Source organism: Montipora foliosa, chromosome 4, assembly GCF_036669935.1.
Source record: "Montipora foliosa isolate CH-2021 chromosome 4, ASM3666993v2, whole genome shotgun sequence".
Lineage (NCBI taxonomy): Eukaryota > Metazoa > Cnidaria > Anthozoa > Scleractinia > Acroporidae > Montipora > Montipora foliosa.
This window is the reverse complement of record NC_090872.1, coordinates 46,439,438-46,466,288: the sequence shown is the minus strand read 5'-3', so window position 1 is coordinate 46,466,288 and position 26,851 is coordinate 46,439,438. Positions and strand designations below refer to the sequence as shown.

Below are 26,851 nucleotides of genomic sequence, written 5' to 3'. Positions count from 1 at the left end.
CCTGATGATTTATCTTGTAAGAACATTTATTCCTTGTTGTCTGTATTTCCGTCCCCTGCTCCAACATGCGCTAGTTTTTGGGGAGCCGTTGTTGGCCGCCCCATAATCCGGTGGGTGTCCGTGTGGCGAAAGTCTCGTCTTAAGTTTATCGAGAATTATAAATGTGATGTTTTCTGGCTCCTCTTACATAATGCAGTTCGGGTGCGATATAACCTCAAGGTTTGGGGTTATATTGCCTCCGACCGTTGTGCTGTTTGTTCTCGTATTGAATCCCCTTGTCATTGTTTTGTTGCATGTCGTAGGGTCGTTCATGTCTGGAATTTCTTTACGCCCTTTCTCTCTCGTCTCCTTGGTTCTCCCTTTGTGCTGTCCTTTTCTTCTGTTTTGTTTCCCTTGTCCCCTATTTCGTCGTCCCCGGGGTACCGTCTGTCTAGTTATCTCATTGCGACTATCGTTTACTTCGTTTGGCTGGCGCGTAACCTTGCGACTTTTCGAAACAGCTCTCTTGGCTCACGTTCTATTATTAACATGATTATTAAAGATATTAAGTTGCGTATCTTAGGCGAACCTGTCTCTAGAGTTAAAGATTTTTGGTCGACCGGTAGTGTAATCTGTTCTGTTGATTGTAACGGTCGTCCTATTTTTCACTTTTAGTTCTTTTTGTTCATTAGATAGTTCAGGTAGGCAATTGCACCTTGCACCTTGCTTTGAGATGGACTCTGTTTACCTTTTTGCACCGACGCACTGTAATTATTAGCTGCTCCAGTACCTTCTTGTAATCAGGTCTTTTTACCTGGGCCCTTAGGCCCTTGTAAATAAAATTTTATCAAAAGAAAAAAAAAAAATCTGTTCTTATCAGCTTAATATCTGATACGCTGCTCATCGAGCAGCTCATATATTAAACTGATTTTTGGAACTGGGCCGTGGAAAAGAGGCTTGCCTCGTCCCGGCCACGGGTTGCCTCGGTATAGCACTACCTCCGAGTGTGGCCCACTTCCCTCCGGGGAAGAAATAAACAATTGAAAGTGAAACAACAGACTGACCAGCTTCCACCTTCTCTTGTCTTCCCTAGGAAGGAGGGAGTCACCGGCCTGCCTTACCGGTTCTGGGACGACAAGAAGCCACCACAAGCTATGTGCAGAGCAGTTGCGTTTTGCGGTCCATGGGAAGGCTGAAAAAGTTCATACTTACCTGACGCTCTTCATTGGGTTGTTGACGCCAGCTAGTATCACTGCCATTGTGAGCTCGTGAGGGCTCGGCAGCCGGTTTGTGAGTGCTCATAGTGTTTTCACTTGTGTGCTTGCATTCTATTCCTTCACTTGCGGTGCTATCTTTAATAGCTCTTCGGGGCTAGATAGCTTCTCTAACGCTTGTGGTGCTTCTGGGTCCGCTTCAAAGTTGAGTTTCGGCTCTCCTGCGATTGGCCCAGGATGCCTACCTCCAGTACGATCCAGTGCCCGAAAAGCCTGATGGCTTTTTTCCGGCTGAAGTTTTCCGTTCCGTGGGCTCGTCCCAAGTCCTCCCCCGCCTCTTGGAGAGCGTGGAGAGAGATCAGTTGTCCTCCGTCCAGTTCCTCCGAAATGGAGCAGTTCGTCTCTCCTTCAAGGAGATCCAGTCTTGTCAGTCCACCATAGAACGTGGAATACGTTTTGGCGACTACCAGCTTCGTCTTACCAGTGCCGACACCTCGTCCCGTCTGGTGTATCTCCGGGATTGTCCGTTTGAGGTCCCAGACGATGCCGTCCGTGCGTTCTTCTCCTCCTTTGGGCAGGTTCATTCTGTCCAGAGGAGTGAGCACCATGGTTTCCCCGGCCTGAGCGATGGCAACCGCCTTGTCAAGATGTCTATGTCTAAGGACGTTCCCGGTGATGTACGTGTAGCTGGCTTCGATTGCCGTGTTTGGTATCGTGGTCAGCCCCCCTACTGTGCCATCTGTAGGAAGATCGGTCACCGAAGTCGTGCTTGCCCGCTCAGTGGACGATGTCGGCGCTGTGGCCAGTCTGGTCACATGGCCCGTGAATGTAGGAACGCCTGGGGGCAGCCTGCACCTCAACCGGCCTCCGGAGTTCTTCCGGCGTCTTCTCGTAAAGAGGAGCAGGCTGGGGTTCCGGCCCCTGATGCCAGTCCCCCTGGCACAGAGGCTGTGGAGGATCCGGACGTAAGCCCGGATGCTGTCGTAGACGATGCTATGGAGGAGGTTCGGCCTCCTCTCCTGCCGAGTCCGGTGGGCGCAGGTGCAAACCTGTTGCCCTCCGACGATGACGCATCTAGGGTCGTAATCCTCCCTTTGGAGTTTACTCCAGGTGAGGATTCGGAGTCGGATGTTCTCGTTAAAGAGTCTTCTGGCTCCCCCCGGCAGCGCAAGCCTAAGCGGAGGCGGAAGCGTAAACTCCCCAAAGATCGGTACTCCTTTCCTTCAGCTGGCGCATCCTCGGATGACAGATCAGCCGTTTTGGATATGGATACCGACCGTCGCGAACACCGTACCGCCAAGTTCTCCATGAGTACCTATGAGGAAGTCTGGTGCGATGTTGCCACTTGGGAGATCATTCGTGGGAATGCTCATTCCAACAGTCTCGATGAACCGCTTGCCTGGTTTGTCGAGGAGTTCCGCTCCTCCGGCGATTCCTCCCCGGGCTGAAGTCTTTGTGTTTTCTGTTACGTTTGTCTAGTGTGAACTGTCGCCCTGGAGTGTAAGTCGGACGAGGCGTCTACAGTGTGCGGTTCTTTTGTTTGTCTTGTCCTGTTTCCGTTGTGTTGCCTTAATTTTTGTGGAGGCGGAGTTCGATCCCCCGGCGCGTTTGGCGTGCTGGTTGCACCCTCCGTTTAGGCGTACCCTCACCCTCATACGGTGTGGGATTTGATGTTATGTCCAGGAGCCATTGCACTCACCCTACCGGGGGGCTGCCTGTTCGCCTCAAACAAACAAAAAACTTACCTGACGCGGGAGGCACTGTGATCAGGGAGGCAGTCCTCTCAAGGTGAGGCTCTTTCATTGCACTTCGATTGGGTTGACCCTTGCGATTACCCCAAATGTGGGTAACTCGAGCGTATAATTTCTGGTAGTGGGGACCTGCGTTCGCGCTAGTCCCCGCACCCACCTCGTCGGGAAAGGAATGGCACTAATGCGATGGTTTGTTGGTGTGATTTCAGTCAGTCAGGCAAGCATGGAAAGATGCCCTGTCCTGTCGTTTACTGACGGGACGGGACTGAACGGAACGGAGTAACCAAGGACAAGGTGAGTTTGCCGTGAATTGAAATCTCGTTGAATGTTTGAGTTATTTGGTGGGTGCAGTGCGGAGCGGAACCTCACTTCATTTCTTGCATTCTTCGTTGCTGCAGAGAAATCATCGAGGATAGATCGATCGACGAGTGAAACAAGAAAGTACCGGAGGGCAGATGGAGCACTTATCCTCTTGCATCGTTTGCAAAACGTAAGTAGATGTATGTTTGCAATGTTCGATCGCCTATCTGTAAGCGTGATAGATTTCTTATGCCTCCCTTGTACTATGTTGCCTTCTGGCGATCCGGCGTGCATTGAGTAACATGAGAAGTGGCCAGGGCAGTTGGCGTTACATTTCTGTGGCCAACACGCACGTTGTCGTTTCTCTGTGTTATGAATTAATTGAATTGTTATCGCGAAAGTAAATGTATTATACTCAGGAAGGATAGTGACTTATTTTCTGAATAATGTTGTTCACCCTTTGAACAAATGGGGCCTGAATACTGTCCGTGTTGAGCAGAGAACAGTGAAAATGTCAACTCCACCAAGTCACGTTTTCGCTAGATCAATTTTATAATTTTCTAGCCGTCGTTGTATGCACATGTTCCCCACTAACTAGTTTGTCTTTTCATCCAATGCATAACAGTGCGTCAATTTCACACTTGCCGTGTCCTGTTCTTTGCTCAGACAAAAAGATAGCTTTGATGTCATAAACGTTGGTTTGATAAGATCTCGCGCGCACGCGCTCCCTCGGGAATATAAGTTCGCCTTTCCCGTGTGAACTATTTTGTTTTTGTTGCATTTCTCATTTTTGACATTTGCTTGACATGTTGTGTTTTAAAAAAAGCTGTATTGGAACTTTCTTTGGTGGGGGGAACTGAGATTCTTTGAGATGATGAAGTGGATAGAACGAAAAAGGGAAGCCTACAACACGGGGTATTCCCAGGCGGTCTCCCATCCAAGTACTAACCCCGCCCGACAGGGCTTAACTTCGGTGATCGGACGAGAACCGGTGTTTTCCCTGTGGTATGGTCGTAGACAAGTCATTTGCCGTGAAAATTTACTCTTTTATAAGAGGAAAGTGAAAAAGAGGTCGGAGGAAACACCATGTGGATTTGTCCTCTTGCCGTCAACGCAAATGCCATGCAGTCCTGGTGGCTGTGGCTGCCTGCCGTCCGTCCGTCCATCCACTGTACAAGTAGACAATCGTTGTGTGCGCCGGCCTCGTTTTCAGGTTGGCTTTGTAGATTCCCTACTTGGGACGGATGACAATCAGACCACCATATCTCGCGACCAGGAGACTAGCAGCACTCCGTCTGCTGCGAGCATGTTATGGCATCGCTTCTCGGCCTTTTGGCTAAGTGTACCAATTGGCCTTAGTGGGAGCTACACTTCGTGGACCTCTTCGTCTGCGCCCGCCAACACTTATGGAAGAAGACACAACCGCCGCTGTTCTTGCTGTCCCTGAAGATGCTAGCACTGCTGAGGTTATCCCCCCCACAATTGTGAGTATGGATGCTGCTGACGCGGATATGAATGCTGATGCTGATGCTGATGCTGGCGCTGATGCCAATGCCACTGATGAAGTTCCTGAAGTTCCTGATGGTGAAGAAGCCTTCACGCCCGAGCTCTTCTCGCCATTGGAGTCTGAAGTTGTTGTCCCACAAGCGCTGGCTAACATGGCTAAAAGTGGTGTACGTTTCTGTGCTTCTCCTCGTGAGATTTGGTCCCACTCGCCAGACAATCGTGGAGTGGCTCTTAAGAAGGGATTCTCCGTGTTTTTTAAGTTGGACTCTCCTTCCAACAGCCAAAAGATCTTGTGCAGTTTTGATGAAGCTGGCGTTGATATCGACTCCATTGTGTCCATCCAGTATTGCGCTTCTAACAAAAATTGGGTCGTCACCTTTAGATCAGTTGCGGCAAAAGAAGCTGCGCTCCGTATCCCCCACCTCGATATCGAGGGGTCACGTGTTCTTATCGGTGATAGGCAGAATGCTGTAACCTTGGTGAAGCTTTACGAAGCTCCGGTGGAGCTCCCGGACTCTGTTTTGATTGGCCGTTTATCCACCTATGGCACTGTTCTTTCTTTTCGTAGGGATCGTTCCGGCGATAGCCTGTTCAATGGGAACCGCACTGCCCGGATGCGTCTCAGTAAACCCATCCCTTCCTCTGTTCGAGTAGTGGGCGAATTTGTTCGGATCTGGTACCCTGGGCAGCCACAGACCTGCAGGCGCTGCGGGGCCCTTGGGCACTTCGCCGCCGTCTGTCGGTCTGTGCGCTGCGCCAACTGCGAAGAACCTGGCCACTCGTCAAGATCCTGTCCGTGTGACCCTATGTGCTCCATTTGTATGAAGCCTGATCATTTAGCAGCTGCGTGCCCGTTCCTTATCCACAGTGCTGATGTAGACCCGTCATCTTCTGGTCCTCGTGCGCGTCCTCGTGAGTCTTCCGAGCCCTCTTCCTATGCTGCTGTTGCCTCTCGTCCGCCTGCTCCAGCTCCGGTTCCTGCTGCTCAGCCTCCTCCAGTCAGTAAACCTCCCCAGGTGCAGAGACGCCCCCTAGCTCCGAAGCCCCCCGATGCGGCTCATAAGGAATCTAGTGATGCAAGTGATGAATCTAGTAGTGAGGAGTCTGGTTCTGAGTCTGTTTCTGGGTCCTCTCCTCAACAAGGAAAAGGCTGGGATGATCAAGTTGAACGTGAATCTAAAGGATCTGGTAGGACAAGTAGTCATGTTGGCCGCCGTGATCGGGAGCGAGAGCGAGAGCGGGAGCGGGAGCGGGAGCGGGAGCGGGAGCGGGAGCGGGAACGGGAACGGGAACGGGAACGGGACCGTGACCGTGACCGTGACCGTGACCGTGACCGTGACCGTGAACGTGAACGTGAACGTGAACGTGATCGTGACCGTGATCGTGAGTACCGTCGCGGGCGTGGCCGTTCCCGCAGCCACGACCGTCATCGATCTAGAACTCGATTGCGCGGGGATCATACTTACAGCGAGTCTGAAGGGTGGACCACGGTTGGTAAACGCCACCATTAGTACCAATGCTAAAGCTCCTTTCTCTGAACGTCCGTGGGCTTGTATCACCCACTAAGAGTGACCTGATCCTAAACGAATTATCTCGCCTAAGTTGCGATTTGATCTTATTACAGGAGACTCATGTTTCAAACAAACGTCAAGCTGATGCTTTTTCTCGTAAATGGCCCGGTAAATGTTTTTGGTCCTTCGGGACGGGCAGGTCGGCTGGTGTAGCCCTGCTCACCCCTCCGAATTTTCCAGGAACCATCTCTCGCTTTATTTTTGATTCAGATGGTAGAGTCTTAAGTGCATTGGTACTTTTGGGGCAGCAGCGGATTAATGTCATTAATATTTACGCTCCAAACACCGTTACCGGACGCAAGCACTTTTTTCAAAATCTGCATTCCTTTTTTCTATCCCCTATTCGGATAGTGGCCGGTGATTTTAATTGTATCGATAATCCTCTCGACCGTCTTGTCCTAGTTGATGATTCTCTTCCTGATAAGTCAGTCCTTAAATCCTTCATTTCAGACTGTTCTCTTGTTGATATTTGGCGCAGACGGAACCCTCGTGGGGTTTCCTTCACTTGGGCCAATACCGGCTATTCTCAAGCTTCGCGCCTCGATCGCTTTTTGATTTCTCGTTCCCTTGTTCCGCACGTTCGAACCTCCGATGTAATGCCGTGTGTTTTTTCGGACCACGATTTTGTTCGTCTATTTTTGTCTCTCGACAATTTTTCTTGTCCCCGTAGCGGTGTTTGGCGGTTTAATACAAGTTTCTTGTCCGATGAGTCTTTTAAGAGCAAAATGTCTGCGTTTATTGCTTCCTTTAAGGAGCGTGTCTCCGACTTCGATTCCCTTGGTGCTTGGTGGGAGGCTTTAAAACTTGGCATTCGTAGGTTTTGTATCGAGTTTTGCGTTAATAAACAAAGGCAGATTAATAGTGAACGCAGTTCTTTGACCAAGCGCTTGATCCACGCAAAGAACTCTCTGGCCTCTGGTGGCTCCCAGGCCGCTTCTGAGGTCAGGGATCTTGAAAGCGCCCTCTCTTCCCTGGTTTCCCAGGAAGCGGAGGGCGCAAAAATTCGTTCACGTGCCAAGTGGGTTGAAGAAGGAGAACGGCCGACTAGATATTTTTTCCGCCTCGAGAAAAAACGTGCTGAAAAGAATTCCATGGACTGCCTTCTGGATGCCAATGGCGTCGAGAAGACGTCCCAACACGATTTGGAATTAGTCCTTGTAGATTTCTATAAGTCATTGTTTGCCAAGGATACCTTGGATCTTTCTGTTCAAATGGATTTAATTAATGACCTAGACCTTTCTCTGTCGAATGCTGAACGAGAGAGCTGTGAGGGGGAGTTGACAAAAGACGAGCTTTTTTCAGCTGTTAGCGGTCTTCAAACCGGCAAGTCCCCAGGGTCTGATGGTCTCCCAACCGAATTTTATGTTGCTTTCTGGGGGATCTTGGTGATGCCCTTGCTCGTGTTTTGAATGAGGGCTTTCATCGGGGTTCCCTCATTGACTCTCAGCGAGAGGGCCTCTTGCGTCTGATACACAAGAAAGACGATAAGCGCATGCCGAAAAACTGGCGCCCCATCTCTTTGCTAAATACCGATTATAAAATCGCTTCTAAGGCTATTACCGAGCGTCTCAAGCCTGTAATGTGTTCTATTGTTCATCGCGATCAGTCGTGCTCTGTAGTTGGGAGATCTATCTTCTCTAATCTCCTTCTGATTCGTGACACCCTCGACATGATTAGTAAAACTAACGAATCTGGAATACTTGTGACCTTAGACCAAGAAAAGGCCTTTGACCGTGTCGACCACGCCTTTCTCATGCGCGTTTTGTCTAAGTTCGGTTTTGGTCCCTCTTTTTGTCAATGGGTGAGTCTCTTTTATAACAATGTCTTTTCGCGCATTATTTGTAACGGGTCTCTTTCCGCCCCTGTTTTTTGGGAAGGGGTGTTAGGCAGGGTTGTCCCCTCTCCCCCCTTTTATACGTGCTGGTTTCTGAAATCCTGTCTACCCAAATTCGAAAATGTCCGGACATTGTTGGCTTTCTCCTCCCTGGTGCGGCTGGCTTACAATTTAAGATTTCTCAGTACGCTGACGATGCAACTTGCTTTTTGAAATCGGAAAGTTCCCTATGTCACCTTTTGCGAGTGGTTCGCAGGTTTGAAATAGCTTCGGGAGCAAAACTTAACACGACTAAGACCGAGGTGGAGGGTGAACGGTGCCTCCCCCTTTGGTTTAAAGTGGGTCTCTAAAATTAGGATATTGGGTGTTTTCTTTTCTAACGGTCTGGTTTCTGTCGAGTCAGACAACTGGAAACCTAAGCTAGATAAGCTCGAAAATGTTATCAATTTGTGGAGACAAAGGGAACTTTCTTTTGTTGGCCGCACAATGATTATTAATGTCCTCGGGGCGAGTAGGTTTTGGCACGTTGCCAAAATCCTCGCACCTCCGCGATGGGTGTGTGACCGCTACAAACGTCTTGTTTGGCCTTTCATTTGGAAAGGCAAAATGGAGAACGTGAGTCGACAGCGCTGCTGTGCTCCTTTGTCTTCTGGCGGCCTTGGTGTCGTCGACTTTCAGACCAAGTGTGCCAGCCTGCGTCTGTCCTGTTTTTTAAGTCTTCGAGATGACTTCGGTTCTGATAAATGGCATTTTTTGGCCCGCTTCTTTCTTGGGAATTGTCTTTTTAAGTTTGATCCTTGCTTCTCTTTCGCGAGCAATTCCGTCCCTTCTTCTTCGGATCCCTCCCTGTGTTACCGTCAGTGTCTTGCTTTGTTTCACTCTCTGTTTGAGCGTCATGGGTCTGTGCCTGATGATTTATCTTGTAAGAACATTTATTCCTTGTTGTCTGTATTTCCGTCCCCTGCTCCAACATGCGCTAGTTTTTGGGGAGCCGTTGTTGGCCGCCCCATAATCCGGTGGGTGTCCGTGTGGCGAAAGTCTCGTCTTAAGTTTATCGAGAATTATAAATGTGATGTTTTCTGGCTCCTCTTACATAATGCAGTTCGGGTGCGATATAACCTCAAGGTTTGGGGTTATATTGCCTCCGACCGTTGTGCTGTTTGTTCTCGTATTGAATCCCCTTGTCATTGTTTTGTTGCATGTCGTAGGGTCGTTCATGTCTGGAATTTCTTTACGCCCTTTCTCTCTCGTCTCCTTGGTTCTCCCTTTGTGCTGTCCTTTTCTTCTGTTTTGTTTCCCTTGTCCCCTATTTCGTCGTCCCCGGGGTACCGTCTGTCTAGTTATCTCATTGCGACTATCGTTTACTTCGTTTGGCTGGCGCGTAACCTTGCGACTTTTCGAAACAGCTCTCTTGGCTCACGTTCTATTATTAACATGATTATTAAAGATATTAAGTTGCGTATCTTAGGCGAACCTGTCTCTAGAGTTAAAGATTTTTGGTCGACCGGTAGTGTAATCTGTTCTGTTGATTGTAACGGTCGTCCTATTTTTCACTTTTAGTTCTTTTTGTTCATTAGATAGTTCAGGTAGGCAATTGCACCTTGCACCTTGCTTTGAGATGGACTCTGTTTACCTTTTTGCACCGACGCACTGTAATTATTAGCTGCTCCAGTACCTTCTTGTAATCAGGTCTTTTTACCTGGGCCCTTAGGCCCTTGTAAATAAAATTTTATCAAAAGAAAAAAAAAAAAATCTGTTCTTATCAGCTTAATATCTGATACGCTGCTCATCGAGCAGCTCATATATTAAACTGATTTTTGGAACTGGGCCGTGGAAAAGAGGCTTGCCTCGTCCCGGCCACGGGTTGCCTCGGTATAGCACTACCTCCGAGTGTGGCCCACTTCCCTCCGGGGAAGAAATAAACAATTGAAAGTGAAACAACAGACTGACCAGCTTCCACCTTCTCTTGTCTTCCCTAGGAAGGAGGGAGTCACCGGCCTGCCTTACCGGTTCTGGGACGACAAGAAGCCACCACAAGCTATGTGCAGAGCAGTTGCGTTTTGCGGTCCATGGGAAGGCTGAAAAAGTTCATACTTACCTGACGCTCTTCATTGGGTTGTTGACGCCAGCTAGTATCACTGCCATTGTGAGCTCGTGAGGGCTCGGCAGCCGGTTTGTGAGTGCTCATAGTGTTTTCACTTGTGTGCTTGCATTCTATTCCTTCACTTGCGGTGCTATCTTTAATAGCTCTTCGGGGCTAGATAGCTTCTCTAACGCTTGTGGTGCTTCTGGGTCCGCTTCAAAGTTGAGTTTCGGCTCTCCTGCGATTGGCCCAGGATGCCTACCTCCAGTACGATCCAGTGCCCGAAAAGCCTGATGGCTTTTTTTCCGGCTGAAGTTTTCCGTTCCGTGGGCTCGTCCCAAGTCCTCCCCCGCCTCTTGGAGAGCGTGGAGAGAGATCAGTTGTCCTCCGTCCAGTTCCTCCGAAATGGAGCAGTTCGTCTCTCCTTCAAGGAGATCCAGTCTTGTCAGTCCACCATAGAACGTGGAATACGTTTTGGCGACTACCAGCTTCGTCTTACCAGTGCCGACACCTCGTCCCGTCTGGTGTATCTCCGGGATTGTCCGTTTGAGGTCCCAGACGATGCCGTCCGTGCGTTCTTCTCCTCCTTTGGGCAGGTTCATTCTGTCCAGAGGAGTGAGCACCATGGTTTCCCCGGCCTGAGCGATGGCAACCGCCTTGTCAAGATGTCTATGTCTAAGGACGTTCCCGGTGATGTACGTGTAGCTGGCTTCGATTGCCGTGTTTGGTATCGTGGTCAGCCCCCCTACTGTGCCATCTGTAGGAAGATCGGTCACCGAAGTCGTGCTTGCCCGCTCAGTGGACGATGTCGGCGCTGTGGCCAGTCTGGTCACATGGCCCGTGAATGTAGGAACGCCTGGGGGCAGCCTGCACCTCAACCGGCCTCCGGAGTTCTTCCGGCGTCTTCTCGTAAAGAGGAGCAGGCTGGGGTTCCGGCCCCTGATGCCAGTCCCCCTGGCACAGAGGCTGTGGAGGATCCGGACGTAAGCCCGGATGCTGTCGTAGACGATGCTATGGAGGAGGTTCGGCCTCCTCTCCTGCCGAGTCCGGTGGGCGCAGGTGCAAACCTGTTGCCCTCCGACGATGACGCATCTAGGGTCGTAATCCTCCCTTTGGAGTTTACTCCAGGTGAGGATTCGGAGTCGGATGTTCTCGTTAAAGAGTCTTCTGGCTCCCCCCGGCAGCGCAAGCCTAAGCGGAGGCGGAAGCGTAAACTCCCCAAAGATCGGTACTCCTTTCCTTCAGCTGGCGCATCCTCGGATGACAGATCAGCCGTTTTGGATATGGATACCGACCGTCGCGAACACCGTACCGCCAAGTTCTCCATGAGTACCTATGAGGAAGTCTGGTGCGATGTTGCCACTTGGGAGATCATTCGTGGGAATGCTCATTCCAACAGTCTCGATGAACCGCTTGCCTGGTTTGTCGAGGAGTTCCGCTCCTCCGGCGATTCCTCCCCGGCTGAAGTCTTTGTGTTTTCTGTTACGTTTGTCTAGTGTGAACTGTCGCCCTGGAGTGTAAGTCGGACGAGGCGTCTACAGTGTGCGGTTCTTTTGTTTGTCTTGTCCTGTTTCCGTTGTGTTGCCTTAATTTTTGTGGAGGCGGAGTTCGATCCCCCGGCGCGTTTGGCGTGCTGGTTGCACCCTCCGTTTAGGCGTACCCTCACCCTCATACGGTGTGGGATTTGATGTTATGTCCAGGAGCCATTGCACTCACCCTACCGGGGGGCTGCCTGTTCGCCTCAAACAAACAAAAACTTACCTGACGCGGGAGGCACTGTGATCAGGGAGGCAGTCCTCTCAAGGTGAGGCTCTTTCATTGCACTTCGATTGGGTTGACCCTTGCGATTACCCCAAATGTGGGTAACTCGAGCGTATAATTTCTGGTAGTGGGGACCTGCGTTCGCGCTAGTCCCCGCACCCACCTCGTCGGGAAAGGAATGGCACTAATGCGATGGTTTGTTGGTGTGATTTCAGTCAGTCAGGCAAGCATGGAAAGATGCCCTGTCCTGTCGTTTACTGACGGGACGGGACTGAACGGAACGGAGTAACCAAGGACAAGGTGAGTTTGCCGTGAATTGAAATCTCGTTGAATGTTTGAGTTATTTGGTGGGTGCAGTGCGGAGCGGAACCTCACTTCATTTCTTGCATTCTTCGTTGCTGCAGAGAAATCATCGAGGATAGATCGATCGACGAGTGAAACAAGAAAGTACCGGAGGGCAGATGGAGCACTTATCCTCTTGCATCGTTTGCAAAACGTAAGTAGATGTATGTTTGCAATGTTCGATCGCCTATCTGTAAGCGTGATAGATTTCTTATGCCTCCCTTGTACTATGTTGCCTTCTGGCGATCCGGCGTGCATTGAGTAACATGAGAAGTGGCCAGGGCAGTTGGCGTTACATTTCTGTGGCCAACACGCACGTTGTCGTTTCTCTGTGTTATGAATTAATTGAATTGTTATCGCGAAAGTAAATGTATTATACTCAGGAAGGATAGTGACTTATTTTCTGAATAATGTTGTTCACCCTTTGAACAAATGGGGCCTGAATACTGTCCGTGTTGAGCAGAGAACAGTGAAAATGTCAACTCCACCAAGTCACGTTTTCGCTAGATCAATTTTATAATGTTCTAGCCGTCGTTGTATGCACATGTTCCCCACTAACTAGTTTGTCTTTTCATCCAATGCATAACAGTGCGTCAATTTCACACTTGCCGTGTCCTGTTCTTTGCTCAGACAAAAAGATAGCTTTGATGTCATAAACGTTGGTTTGATAAGATCTCGCGCGCACGCGCTCCCTCGGGAATATAAGTTCGCCTTTCCCGTGTGAACTATTTTGTTTTTGTTGCATTTCTCATTTTTGACATTTGCTTGACATGTTGTGTTTTAAAAAAAGCTGTATTGGAACTTTCTTTGGTGGGGGGAACTGAGATTCTTTGAGATGATGAAGTGGATAGAACGAAAAAGGGAAGCCTACAACACGGGGTATTCCCAGGCGGTCTCCCATCCAAGTACTAACCCCGCCCGACAGGGCTTAACTTCGGTGATCGGACGAGAACCGGTGTTTTCCCTGTGGTATGGTCGTAGACAAGTCATTTGCCGTGAAAATTTACTCTTTTATAAGAGGAAAGTGAAAAAGAGGTCGGAGGAAACACCATGTGGATTTGTCCTCTTGCCGTCAACGCAAATGCCATGCAGTCCTGGTGGCTGTGGCTGCCTGCCGTCCGTCCGTCCATCCACTGTACAAGTAGACAATCGTTGTGTGCGCCGGCCTCGTTTTCAGGTTGGCTTTGTAGATTCCCTACTTGGGACGGATGACAATCAGACCACCATATCTCGCGACCAGGAGACTAGCAGCACTCCGTCTGCTGCGAGCATGTTATGGCATCGCTTCTCGGCCTTTTGGCTAAATCTTTTTGGCCGATGTTTTGTGGGTTCTCCCAGGGCGAAGCCCTACCATTTTGGTAGTAGGTTTTTCGTTCCTTGTGGTATCCTTGCTCTTGCGATTCCATGGATGCTGATACTGATACACGTGTTAATTGGGGCGACGCCCCTATGGATGATGTTTCTGAGAATGTTGTTGTGAATCCTTCTTCTGATATTGCTGCTACCTCATCGAATACTGCTATTTCATATGCTGGTGTCACTGCCGGGTCTGGTGACCCTGTTCCGCTCGTCAATAATGCTCCTGTTCGCAGCCGTTTTGTTCTGTCTACCTTTGAGAGAGAGAATTTTTCTGTTTATAACCGCTTGCCAGAGAGACCGTGTTCTGCCTTTTTTCCGAAACCTGATGGCGACTTTGCTTTAAAGGATCTTTTTGCCGACCTAGAGACCTGCCAGATCCCTTCTGCTGCTGTTCGCTGCGTCCAGTGGGTTTCCCCGCAGCAAGTGTGTGTCACCTTTACCAAAGAAGATTATCGTAACACCTTTCTTCGGGCTTCATCGTTGGTGCCTGGTTTCCTCCGCTCTGGTGCCCCTACATCTTCTGGTAACCCCCGTATCGTCTATGTTGCTGTTTTTGGTGCTCCTTATGAACTTCCTGATTCTGCGCTTCATATGCGTCTTGCTCCCTATGGTACTGTGAAGTTTACTCGACGTAGTAAACACCAGAACTACCCTACGTTGGACAATGGAACTCGGGTCTTTGGTATGGTCCTGTCCAAATCTATCCCTTCCTTTCTTCGTTTTGGCCGGGTTCTGGTCCGTGTCCGTCACGACAATCAGACGCCTACTTGTCGAAAGTGCAACCTCCCCGATCATATGGCTAAGGATTGCCCTAATACCTTCTGCTACAATTGCGAGCGTATTGGTCATATGTTTAAGGAATGCCCTGAGAAGGATTTCTGCTGTGTGTGTCGTGACCAAGGCCATAGGGCTATCGATTGTCAACACTCGTGGCATCGCCGTCCTCGATCTTACCGAGATGCTGACAAGCCAGACGACCCTCCTCCCCAGCCGTCTCCTGATCTTCAACCTGCTGTTCAGCCCTCTAATCGACCTTCGCAGCCTCCTAGCCAACTATCTTCATCCTGCTCTTCCCAATCCTCGTCGCAGTCTTCCTCTTTGCAGCCTTCTTCTGAGCACTCGGCCCCTTCGCAGATACAATCTTCCCCTCTCCTTTCTTCTGACCTTTCTCAGTCCCAGAGTATTTTGGCCTCCTATGCGCCCTCTAATCCAGCCTTGGTAGAAGCTGCCTCCGATGCCGAAGTAGCTTATGCTATGGATGTTGCTGATCCTCCGCCTGACTCCCTTCCTGATTACCCTGATGACAACTCTGATCCTGATAATGTTCCTGCCCCTGTCACCGACCCTGTTCCTGATGCTGTTCCTGATCTTGACGTTGATGTTGCTTCTGACGATGCTGATCCTGACCTTGATCCTGATGCTGATTCGCCTTTACAGACCTCTCGCCCGCTGCTTTCTGACCCTGGTGACCATCCTCTCGTCGTTTCTGATGATTCTGACTCAGATGATTATACCCCTGCGCCTGACCTTTTCCCAACTCGTACGTTGGGACGAGCTGTCAAGAGAGGATCCAGCCGGACACCTGCTAATGTCACTCCAACCATTGTGCCTGTTCGTAAGTCAACGAATCCTTCGCGTGTGCCTACGAAAAAAAGCCGTCCATCATGACCTCTATATTTAATTTAATTTCAATTAATTCACGTGGTTCTAATCAGGCTACTCGGAAAGCTTTGCTTGATTATGTTCGTTTCGGTTTCGGTATTATCTGCATTTAGGAGACCTTAATATCTGATCCTGTTGCCTTTAATTCCCTGGTTGCTGACTGGAGTGGGCCATCTTTTTGGTCCCCTGCTGTTGGTAAACAGGCTGGTGTTATTATTTTGATTTCCGATCGTTTTGATGGTCAAGTTTTATCTTGGCGTAGAGATCATGATGGACGTGTCCTTAGTTTACTCGTTGAGTATAATAATCGTAAGTTTAATATTATTAATATCTATGCGCCCACCCTTTTGACTGACCGAAAAGTGTTTTTCGAGAACCTGCATGCTTTCTGCCTTCCTGCTGATTTTACTATTATTGCCGGTGATTTCAATTGCTATGAATCTGATTTAGATAAGTTTGGTGGCAATGTTTCCATTGCAAAATATCTCTCTGACTTTCGTCGTTCACTTTACCTTGAAGATGCTTGGCGCAAATTGCATCCCCGTGTCCGAGCGTGCTCTTGGTTTAATTCTAATTTCTCCATCGGCTCGCGCCTTGACAAATTTTTTGTTTCCCGAAATTTATTCCCTTTAGTTCAGTCCTGTGACATTTCTCCTTGCGCCTTTTCTGATCATGATTTTGTTAATCTTTCTTTAAAATTGGAGTCTAATCATATGCGTGGTCCGGGCTTATGGAAATTTAATTCCTCCCTTTTGAATGATAGCGAATTTTGTCTTTCCTTTGATGCTAAGATTCGCGAGCTCTCCGATTGCGTTGACTATTTTCCGTCAGTCAAATGTTGGTGGGACTTTTTTAAGGATTTTATTCGCTCGGAAATTATTTCATTTGCTAAGAATAAACGTAGAAGTCTCTCGCATGAGCGCGTCCTTATAACTAATGCAATAATTGGTCTCAAGCGCCGTCTCGTCTGTGGCGACCTTTCGGTCGCCCCTGAAATTTCTCGGCTTGAATCTGAACTGAATGCTCTTACCTTGCGTGTTTTGGAAGGCTCTAAAATCCGTTCTCGCGTCCAGTGGCTTGAGGAGGGCGAGAAGCCTTCACGCTTCTTCTTCAAGTTAGAACGTGAGCGCTTAGACCGTAATAACGTTTCTTCCATTTTGAATGATAATGACATTGAAGTTTTCACTCGGGAAGAGATTGAACGTGCGCACGTGCGCTTTTATTCAAATCTTTTCTCGCAAGAGGTTATTGATCCTGTGTGTAAACAATCCTGTTTTGATTCTATTCCTTCTTCGCTTTCTCCTCCTCTGCGCGACTCATGCGAGGGACTTTTAACTTTAGATGAATTGACTATTTCATTAAGGAGCCTTAGCCTAGGAAGGTCACCTGGTTCTGATGGTTTGTCTGTCGAATTTTACTTGCGTTTTTGGGACACTCTGGGCCCCCTTTTACTATCAGTCGCAAACCAATGTTTCCACGACTCTGAACTTTCGGATTCTATGAAGGGAAGCGTTACTCGCCTTATTTATAGGAAGCGTGGGGATATTAAGAATTTGAAAAACTGGAGGCCCATTTCTTTGCTCAATGTGGATTATAAGATTATCTCTAAAGCCATCACAACTCGTCTTTCTTCGGTTATGCATCACATAGTTTCTCCTGATCAATCTTGTTCTGTTCCGGGTCGTTCAATCTTCTCTAATGTGACTTTGTTGCGCGATGTTCTTAGCCACATTGAGCAAACAAATGAGTCTGCTATTTTGATTAGTTTAGATCAAGAAAAGGCCTTCGACCGAGTCGATCGCGTCTTCCTTCTAGAGCTGCTTAATGTTTACGGTTTTGGTTCTGATTTTTGTCGCTGGATTAGTACCTTTTATAATGGTGCTTGCATGCGTATCATCCTTAACGATTGGCTTACTGAGAGTATCCCCCTTGAACGGGGCGTCCGTCAGGGGGATCCTCTCTCTCCTCTACTTTATGTTTTATGTGTAGAAGTTCTTGCTAATCTGATCCGTAGATCTCCTGAGATTGAGGGGTTTTTACTTCCTGGTGCAAGGGGTTTGCAGGCCAAGGTTCGCCTTTATGCTGATGACACTACTGCTGTTTTGAAAGACCTTTTCTCTCTAAATAAGCTTTTTGATTGTGTTAGTGTTTACGAACGTGGTTCTGGAGCTAAGCTAAATAAGTCGAAAACGGAGGCCATGTGGCTCGGTGCTTGGCGTTCTCGGACTGACGAACCCCTTGGACTTACTTGGGTCAAGAAAATGAAAATTCTTGGGGTCTTTTTTGGTACTATCCCTGTTGAGAATGATAATTGGCAGCCTAAGTTAAACAAATTAGAGAAGTCCCTCAATCTTTGGAGATCTCGTTCTCTGTCCTTCCTAGGCAAGGCTCTCCTTATTAACACCTTAGGGCTAAGTAAGCTGATGTCTCTAGCTAGGGTTTTGCTTCCCCCTGCCTGGGTCCTTTCCCGTATCAATAGTTTCATCTGGCCTTTTCTTTGGGGTTGTAAAATTGAGACGGTTGCTCGTAATACTTTATATTTAAGCGCTGCGCAAGGGGGTATAGGTATTATTAACTTTAGTGTTAAGTGCCTTGCCTTGCAGTTAGCAGGGATGGCTTTTACCTTGGACTCGCCTCACGACTCTAGTTTTTATCTTTGTAAATATTTTGTTGGTAGACGTTTGTCTTCTCTTCGCCCCCAGTGGAATTGTTTGCGCGATAACTTTGCCCCTTCTGCCTGCTTTCCGTCTCCTTTTTACACCCGCTGCCTCGAAACTCTTCTATCCGTTGGCAGTTGCGACTTAACTTCTAAGCGTTTATATTTGAAACTACTTTCCTCGAATTCCTCCTCCCCTATCTTGCATAGGTTTTGGACCCAGGTTTGTGGCTCTTCTTTCTCACTCAATGATCATTGGTCTCTCGTTCGTGATTCTTTTACCGAAAATCCTAAAAATGATCTCTTGTGGTTAATCGCTCTCCGCGGTGTTAAAGTTCGTGATTCCCTTGCTAATTGGGGATATATTAACTCGGCTTTCTGTGCTTCTTGCCCTAGACGAGAGACTATCGATCATTGTTTTTTGCATTGCCCTCGGGTTAAGCGGGTTTGGTCCCGTTTTTCCCCAATTTTAGATCGTGTGCTAGGCTTTCGGCTTACCTTAAATGTCCCTTTCGTGTTCTTTTTTATTTGGCCCCCTCTCGTTACAAAGAGGGCTCGCATTGCGCGCCACATTATCAAGACCATTTTCTACGGTGTTTGGCTCTTTCGCAATAAGGCCACCTTTTATAACGGTAAAGAAGATCATCGGGCTATTATCCGTTTTGTTTCTGGCGATCTCCGTAGTCGAATTAAGCTCGATCACTTTCGCCTTTCAGACAGTCGCTTTTCTTCTTTGTGGTCTCTCCCAGGCTTTTGCACCGTAGAGAATGGTCTTCCTAGCGTTACTATTTAGGCGTACATTTAATTCTCGTTTTGCTTTGTCCGCGCGCTGTTTGCGGTGCCTGTAATCCGGGGCTCTCTTTAAGGAACTTGCGCAGTTCATGGACTTTATCGTTAGGGCCCCTGGCCCTTACGGCTAGCTGCTTACTCCGGCTTTGTGACTCTGTAGACTTTTTTGTATTCCTGAATATGTAATAGCTCCATTTTTATTTGTGAATAAACGCTCTTTTGACAAAAAAAAAAAAATCTGTTCTTATCAGCTTAATATCTGATACGCTGCTCATCGAGCAGCTCATATATTAAACTGATTTTTGGAACTGGGCCGTGGAAAAGAGGCTTGCCTCGTCCCGGCCACGGGTTGCCTCGGTATAGCACTACCTCCGAGTGTGGCCCACTTCCCTCCGGGGAAGAAATAAACAATTGAAAGTGAAACAACAGACTGACCAGCTTCCACCTTCTCTTGTCTTCCCTAGGAAGGAGGGAGTCACCGGCCTGCCTTACCGGTTCTGGGACGACAAGAAGCCACCACAAGCTATGTGCAGAGCAGTTGCGTTTTGCGGTCCATGGGAAGGCTGAAAAAGTTCATACTTACCTGACGCTCTTCATTGATTTGTTGACGCCAGTAAGTGTCTCTGCCGTGTAAGCTCGTAAGGGCTTGGCAGTTTGTTCTTGATAGGTTCTGTTCCTGCCACTGGAAGCTCGTCCTTGCTGGTTCCTGTTCTTTGCGGTATGGCGTTTCCGAAGAGCATAGTGTTACATTTTCCAGCTGAGATCTACAGGTCCACCGGCTCCACCCAGATCGTCCCACAGTTGCTGCGTGTTCTGGAACCGGATAGTGTGTCTGCTGTGCAGTTCCTGAGGAGTGGAAAAGTCCGTCTCACTCTCAAGTCCGTTGAGTACCGGAATAGGCTTCTTCAGGGGTCTTCTCTCCAGTATGGAGAGGTGTCCATCCCTGTTACCGTCTCCAATGTTCCAATCCGTTCAGTGTATATACGTGATCTGCCTTTTGAAGTCTCTAATTTTGAAGTCCAAGCTGTTTTCGAGTCCTTTGGTGTTGTTCATTCTGTCCGTCCATGTTACTTCCGTGATTTCCCGTCCGTGGCCAATGGTTCTCGTGTTCTCCTTATGTCTTTTAACGAGTGTGTCCAGTCCATCCCGTCCTCCCTGTCTGTGTCCAACTTTCCCGTTCGTGTGTGGCATGCTGGTCAACCCGTTGTCTGTTCCATGTGTCGTGAAACCGGTCACTTGCCTCAGGCCTGCCCCTTCTCGGGCCGGTGTCTGCGCTGTAAACAGCCAGGTCACAGGGCTCGTGATTGTAAGCAGGCCTGGGGCCCGTCCCACTCCAGTCCTTCTGTTCCGTCTCCTGTACCGCCGGCTGAGTCCGTCCCGCCACCAGTCTCCTCTGTTCCGCCTCCTCCTGCTGTTTCTGAGCGTCCTATAGTTGAGTCCCCTCCTCCACCGTCTGAACCTAACACCGTCTCGTCAGTGCCCACCTCGTCTCCTCCTCCCTCATCAGTAAATGTCAAAGTCTCCAAGCGTCCTAAAGAAGCCCGTGCATTGTCAGCTCCTGTCTCCAAGCGTGCTAAAGAAGTCTGTTCGTCAGTACCGTCTCCTGCTTCTGTGTCCGCCCCGTCCGCTGATGTTGAGGAGGGTGAGATTGTCCCCGTTCCGTCAGTTTCTGCCCCGCCTGCCTCGTCCGCGTCCAAGAATGTCAAGTTGCCTTTCTCCAAGCCTCCACAGCCCCTGCCTGAGACCATCGTTGGGTCCCCTGGTCTCACTGAAGATTATCAGTGGTTGTCCACTCAACTCATTCTCAGTCTTAAAGCTGGTTCCAATCATGCCTCCGTCCTAGCTCATGGCAAGCGTCTTGTAGCCGGTTATAGGTTGCGCCTCTCGATTCCTGATATAGTCCAAATCGTCGATTACATCTGCAGCACCTGATCTGTCTTCCTGTCCTGTTCTTGTCCTGTGTGGGGTTCGTTATCCCTGAGTGTAAGTCAAACGAGGCATCTCTTGGATACGGCCCATCTGTTATGTTTGTATCCCGTTTTATGTTTGTAGGGGTGGGGTTCGATTCCCCAGCGACTTTGGCGTACTGGTGTGCCCCCATTTGAGGTGAACCGTTGTTGTGTGACGGATAAGTCTGTTTGTCTGGCGGGCATTGCACTCTCCCCACTGGGGGCCCGGCCATTCGCCTCAAATATAAAAAAAAAACTTACCTGACGCGGGAGGCACTGTGATCAGGGAGGCAGTCCTCTCAAGGTGAGGCTCTTTCATTGCACTTCGATTGGGTTGACCCTTGCGATTACCCCAAATGTGGGTAACTCGAGCGTATAATTTCTGGTAGTGGGGACCTGCGTTCGCGCTAGTCCCCGCACCCACCTCGGGAAAGGAATGGCACTAATGCGATGGTTTGTTGGTGTGATTTCAGTCAGTCAGGCAAGCATGGAAAGATGCCCTGTCCTGTCGTTTACTGACGGGACGGGACTGAACGGAACGGAGTAACCAAGGACAAGGTGAGTTTGCCGTGAATTGAAATCTCGTTGAATGTTTGAGTTATTTGGTGGGTGCAGTGCGGAGCGGAACCTCACTTCATTTCTTGCATTCTTCGTTGCTGCAGAGAAATCATCGAGGATAGATCGATCGACGAGTGAAACAAGAAAGTACCGGAGGGCAGATGGAGCACTTATCCTCTTGCATCGTTTGCAAAACGTAAGTAGATGTATGTTTGCAATGTTCGATCGCCTATCTGTAAGCGTGATAGATTTCTTATGCCTCCCTTGTACTATGTTGCCTTCTGGCGATCCGGCGTGCATTGAGTAACATGAGAAGTGGCCAGGGCAGTTGGCGTTACATTTCTGTGGCCAACACGCACGTTGTCGTTTCTCTGTGTTATGAATTAATTGAATTGTTATCGCGAAAGTAAATGTATTATACTCAGGAAGGATAGTGACTTATTTTCTGAATAATGTTGTTCACCCTTTGAACAAATGGGGCCTGAATACTGTCCGTGTTGAGCAGAGAACAGTGAAAATGTCAACTCCACCAAGTCACGTTTTCGCTAGATCAATTTTATAATTTTCTAGCCGTCGTTGTATGCACATGTTCCCCACTAACTAGTTTGTCTTTTCATCCAATGCATAACAGTGCGTCAATTTCACACTTGCCGTGTCCTGTTCTTTGCTCAGACAAAAAGATAGCTTTGATGTCATAAACGTTGGTTTGATAAGATCTCGCGCGCACGCGCTCCCTCGGGAATATAAGTTCGCCTTTCCCGTGTGAACTATTTTGTTTTTGTTGCATTTCTCATTTTTGACATTTGCTTGACATGTTGTGTTTTAAAAAAAGCTGTATTGGAACTTTCTTTGGTGGGGGGAACTGAGATTCTTTGAGATGATGAAGTGGATAGAACGAAAAAGGGAAGCCTACAACACGGGGTATTCCCAGGCGGTCTCCCATCCAAGTACTAACCCCGCCCGACAGGGCTTAACTTCGGTGATCGGACGAGAACCGGTGTTTTCCCTGTGGTATGGTCGTAGACAAGTCATTTGCCGTGAAAATTTACTCTTTTATAAGAGGAAAGTGAAAAAGAGGTCGGAGGAAACACCATGTGGATTTGTCCTCTTGCCGTCAACGCAAATGCCATGCAGTCCTGGTGGCTGTGGCTGCCTGCCGTCCGTCCGTCCATCCACTGTACAAGTAGACAATCGTTGTGTGCGCCGGCCTCGTTTTCAGGTTGGCTTTGTAGATTCCCTACTTGGGACGGATGACAATCAGACCACCATATCTCGCGACCAGGAGACTAGCAGCACTCCGTTTGCTGCCAGCATGTTATGGCATCGCTTCTCGGCCTTTTGGCTAGATCCCACTTTTGTTGTGAATTGGCTCTTTTTTTTTCTGAGCGAGTGCTAAGTACCTGCCGGGAGGGAACGCCAAAGCTCTTAAAATTTTGTAAGACTTGGGTTTCCTCCTGCTACACGTAGCTGACACGTTTTAGCTATGGATGTTGATACTGATGCTGATCCTAGTTCCTGGTCAAACGTTCCTGAATGCAAGTTTCCTCTTGAATCCGTCTCCTTTTCGCTTCCAAGTGCTGGCGCTACGCCAATTACTGAATATCTGGAATCTCTTGTACCTGATGAGACCTCCCACATGGATGTGTCCTCTCCTGCTGATAATAGTTCCTCCCAGAATGTGCCGGCTGGTGATACTTATGCCTCCAGAGTGGGTCGTGGGCTGGCTAGCTCTACTACTCGTTCGGCTCGTACCCGAAGATCATACCTGTCTGCCTTTGAAAAAGAACACTTCCATCCAGAAAACGTGACCCCAGATCGTCCCTGCTCGGCATCGTTCACGCTGTTAGATAAATCTTTACCCAGTAAAGTCATCTTTGATGGTCTGATCCGGGATGGGATCCCGGCTTCGGCAGTTCGCTGTTTGCAGAGATCGCCTAATGGTTCAGTCCAAATCACCTTTTCTACTGAGCGCTACCGAGACCTGTTCGTCAGCCAATCATCGTTTCTCGTTGGACAGCACCCTGTAGCCGTCCATCCGGCCCAGAATCGTGTGACCTTCGTGACAGTTTATGATGCCCCTTACGAGTTGTCAGACCCTGCTTTGGAATACCGCCTTCGTAAATATGGCCCAATTTTGTCATCTCGTCGCGGTCGTGTACAGGGATACACCTCTGTCTTCAATGGTCATCGCCATTTACGAATGCTGATCCACACACCGATCCCGTCTTTCCTGCGTTTTGGCAAGTTCCTGTTGCGCGTCTCTTATGACGGCCAGCAGAGGACTTGCCGTCACTGTCACAGTCCCGACCACCTGGCCAAGGATTGCGCCAACGAGATCTGTTATAACTGCGACACTATTGGCCATGTTGCCAGGTCCTGTCCGGGCCCCATGCTTTGCTGCATATGCAAAGAGCCTGGACATAAGGCGATCGATTGTAATCTCTCCTGGTACCGCCGCCCTCTCTCTTACCGTGATGCTGAGTCTCCGGCAGAATCCCACGCAGACGCTGAATCTGCTGCTGCTGATGTTACTGATTCCTGTGCCGAGGCAGCTGATGCCTCTCCTAGCTCGTCCATGCCTCCTGATTCGCCTGAAGATCGTGCTCTGACTTCCCAGGGCCTGCTTGTAGAAGATTCTCCGACAGCCCCTGGCGCCCCAGTTCTGAACTGTGATGTTACTCGCCTTACGGACTCTGAAGATGACACTATGGCTCCGTCCTCGTCTGAGGTTGAAGACGCTGAGGGTGAAGACGCTGAGGCTGAAGAAGCCGGGTCAGATTCTTCTTCCATTCGTGAGTCTGCTCCATTAATTACCGCTGTCCGTCGTCCTCGTCGGAAGCGGCCTAGATCAACTTGTAGCCCGTCGAGGTCTGGAGGTAAGGCGGCGTGCCCCGTCGTAGACGGAGCTTCCGCTGAACCCCCAGACATCGACGTTGATAATGACGCGCCCACTTAATCCTTTACCTTCAAGTGTTGCTCGATTAATATTAGAGGATTGAGTGATCGTAAGTTGTCGCTTATTTCTGAGTTTTTTGATAAATCTAGCCTCGATTTTTGTTTCGTACAGGAAACTATGATTTCTGATGATTCTAGGCGTCGCTCCCTCTCGTCTCGCTGGCGCGAGCCCTCCTTTTGGGCCCCGGCTGTTGGACGGCGAGGCGGTGTAGCTGTTCTTTGTTCTGAGCGTTTTCGAGATAGAATTTCAGTGTGGCAGAAGGATACGTGTGGGCGCGTCCTTAGTCTCTTAGTGCAGTTTGACCAGGTCAACCTAAACTTAGTTAACACATATGCTCCTACGATTCCCTCTGAGAGAAAGGCTTTTTTCCATTCGTTACACTCTTATTTCTTTCCAAACTCCCGGCTTGTCATTGGAGGCGACTTCAATTGTTATGATTCCGCACTAGATAAGTTAGGGGGGGCACCCTCGCTTGACTCAACCCTGTCCGATCTCAAGACTTCCTGTCATCTTCGGGATGCCTGGCGTTTTAAACACCCTCGCGAGAAGCAATTTACATGGTTTAGCTCTGATAAGTTAATTGCTAGTAGGCTTGACTCCTTCCTAGTTGATCGTCGCCTGTGCGAACAGGTTGTACACTGTTCTATTTCTCCTTGCGTTCACTCCGATCACGATTATGTTTTTCTCGAGCTTGATCTCACTGACGCCTTGCAAGGCGGGCCGGGGGTTTGGAAAATTAATAATTCACTACTTGACGATAAGGATTTTTGTTTAGTTATTTCTGAAACCATTGATTCCCACTTGCTTTTTCGTCATGCTTCCCCCTCCTCCAAGGATTTTTGGGAGTCCTTAAAACGCGATATCAAGTCGGCTGCCATTTCCTTCTCCCGAGACCGTTGTACTGCGCTCTCCCGGGAGAAGGTCCTTCTTACTAACCGTCTTATTGCCCTGAAACAACGGCTTGCCGCAGGATCCCTTTCTGATGCACACGAGATTGCTACCCTCGAAGCCGCCCTCAAGGCTATTTTGACTCGGAATTTGGAGGTACTAAAGTTAGAAGCCGCGCAAAGTGGTTGGAGGAGGGTGAGGCCCCTACTAGATATTTTTTTACTTTAGAAAAACAACGGCATGAGAGGACCCTGGTCCCATCTGTCTTTGCGGCAGATGGGACTGAGGTCTCCTCTCTCCCACAGATCATGCAGGTGCATTAACAATTTTATAGTGACTTGTTCTCGGAGGAAGAGATCGATCTCTCTGTTCAGGAGGAGCTGTTTTCTCACGTCACAGCCCGCTTACCTGATGATAAGCGGGACATGTGTGAGGGCCCCCTCTCTTTAGCGGAGGCCTCTGAGGCTTTGAAATTATCTAATCGCAATAAGACCCCTGGCCCCGACGGCCTGTCGGTGGAGTTTTACTCTACGTTCTGGTCGAGACTAGGACCCCTTTTAGTAGACGTTTTTAACGAGTCTCTTAATGATGGCGTCCTGTGCGAGTCCATGAAAGCCAGCCTCACCCGCTTGGTTCATAAGCGCGACGACAAGAGACTCTTGAAGAATTGGCGACCCATCTCGCTTCTAAACGTTGACTATAAAATATGTTCAAAGGCGTTCTCTATGCGCCTCGCCAAAGTTTTAGATTGCATTGTTAGTCCTGACCAGACTTGCTCTGTGCCTGGGAGATCGATCTCCTCCAATCTCATCTTGCTACGTGACTGTCTCGATTATATTGAGCGTACTGGAGAGACTGGGATCTTACTGTCCCTTGATCAGGAGAAAGCTTTCGATCGTGTTAATAGATCTTTTCTTCTAGCTTTACTCGAACATTTTGGTTTTGGCCCATCTTTCCGGAATTGCATTCGAACCTTATATAACGGGGCTTTTATGCAAATTCTAGTCAATGATTTTCTCTCTGACCCTGTTCCCCTGCGTCGAGGTGTTCGACAAGGAGACGCTCTGTCTCCTATGCTTTATATATTGTGTGTCGAGGTACTCGCATGTAAGATTCGAGCCTCTCCCACGATCGATGGCTTTCTCCTCCCGGGGGCTGGAGGCCTACAATTTCGAGTTGGGCAGTATGCCGACGACACGACTGCTTTTGTTAAGAACCACAGCTCTCTAGTCTCTTTATTTTCTGCAATCTCCCTCTATGAACGAGGCACTGGCGCTAAACTCAATGTCGCTAAAACGGAGGCCATGTGGCTTGGTGCCTGGAAAGATCGCCAGGACCAGCCACTTGGCCTCTCCTGGGTTAGAAAAATGAAAGTACTGGGTATTGTCTTTGGTACAGTTAATGTGGAACGCGATAATTGGGAGCCGCGCCTTTCCAAACTAGATAACTCCCTCTCGTTGTGGAAGTCGCGCTCTCTGTCCCTAATTGGCAAAGTTTTAATTCTTAACATACTAGGCCTGAGCAAGCTGTTATATGTTTCTCGTTTTCTCGAACGTCCTAAGTGGGTCCTTGATCGAGTCAGGAGTTTAATTTGGCCCTTTTTGTGGGGCTCCCGGCTAGAGACAGTTGCCCGAAAAACAATCGTCTGCCCCTTATCTAAGGGTGGCCTGGGTCTTAAAGATTTCGTGTGTCA

The 26,851-nt window shown here is 48.9% G+C and overlaps 8 non-coding genes and 1 pseudogene across 8 annotated transcripts; 6 read left to right on the top strand and 3 right to left on the bottom strand.

The window, feature by feature from the left end:
• Positions 1-815: 815 nt before the first annotated feature.
• LOC138001603 (U2 spliceosomal RNA) lies at positions 816-999 on the top strand. The gene has a single exon (XR_011123282.1). It is a non-coding gene; the product is annotated as a U2 spliceosomal RNA (small nuclear RNA).
• Positions 1,000-2,930: 1,931 nt separating this feature from the next.
• LOC138001544 (U1 spliceosomal RNA) lies at positions 2,931-3,094 on the top strand. The gene has a single exon (XR_011123230.1). It is a non-coding gene; the product is annotated as a U1 spliceosomal RNA (small nuclear RNA).
• A 1,050-nt stretch (positions 3,095-4,144) lies between these two features.
• Positions 4,145-4,263, bottom strand: LOC138001574 (5S ribosomal RNA). Its single transcript, XR_011123257.1, has one exon. It is a non-coding gene; the product is annotated as a 5S ribosomal RNA (ribosomal RNA).
• Positions 4,264-9,876: 5,613 nt separating this feature from the next.
• Positions 9,877-10,061, top strand: LOC138001602 (U2 spliceosomal RNA). Its single transcript, XR_011123281.1, has one exon. It is a non-coding gene; the product is annotated as a U2 spliceosomal RNA (small nuclear RNA).
• Positions 10,062-11,991: 1,930 nt separating this feature from the next.
• Positions 11,992-12,155, top strand: LOC138001543 (U1 spliceosomal RNA). Its single transcript, XR_011123229.1, has one exon. It is a non-coding gene; the product is annotated as a U1 spliceosomal RNA (small nuclear RNA).
• Positions 12,156-13,205: 1,050 nt separating this feature from the next.
• Positions 13,206-13,324, bottom strand: LOC138001562 (5S ribosomal RNA). The gene has a single exon (XR_011123247.1). It is a non-coding gene; the product is annotated as a 5S ribosomal RNA (ribosomal RNA).
• A 5,693-nt stretch (positions 13,325-19,017) lies between these two features.
• LOC138001601 (U2 spliceosomal RNA) lies at positions 19,018-19,198 on the top strand (annotated as a pseudogene).
• Positions 19,199-21,009: 1,811 nt separating this feature from the next.
• On the top strand, positions 21,010-21,173 carry LOC138001542 (U1 spliceosomal RNA). The gene has a single exon (XR_011123228.1). It is a non-coding gene; the product is annotated as a U1 spliceosomal RNA (small nuclear RNA).
• Positions 21,174-22,220: 1,047 nt separating this feature from the next.
• LOC138001550 (5S ribosomal RNA) lies at positions 22,221-22,339 on the bottom strand. The gene has a single exon (XR_011123236.1). It is a non-coding gene; the product is annotated as a 5S ribosomal RNA (ribosomal RNA).
• Between the last annotated feature and the right edge of the window lie 4,512 nt (positions 22,340-26,851).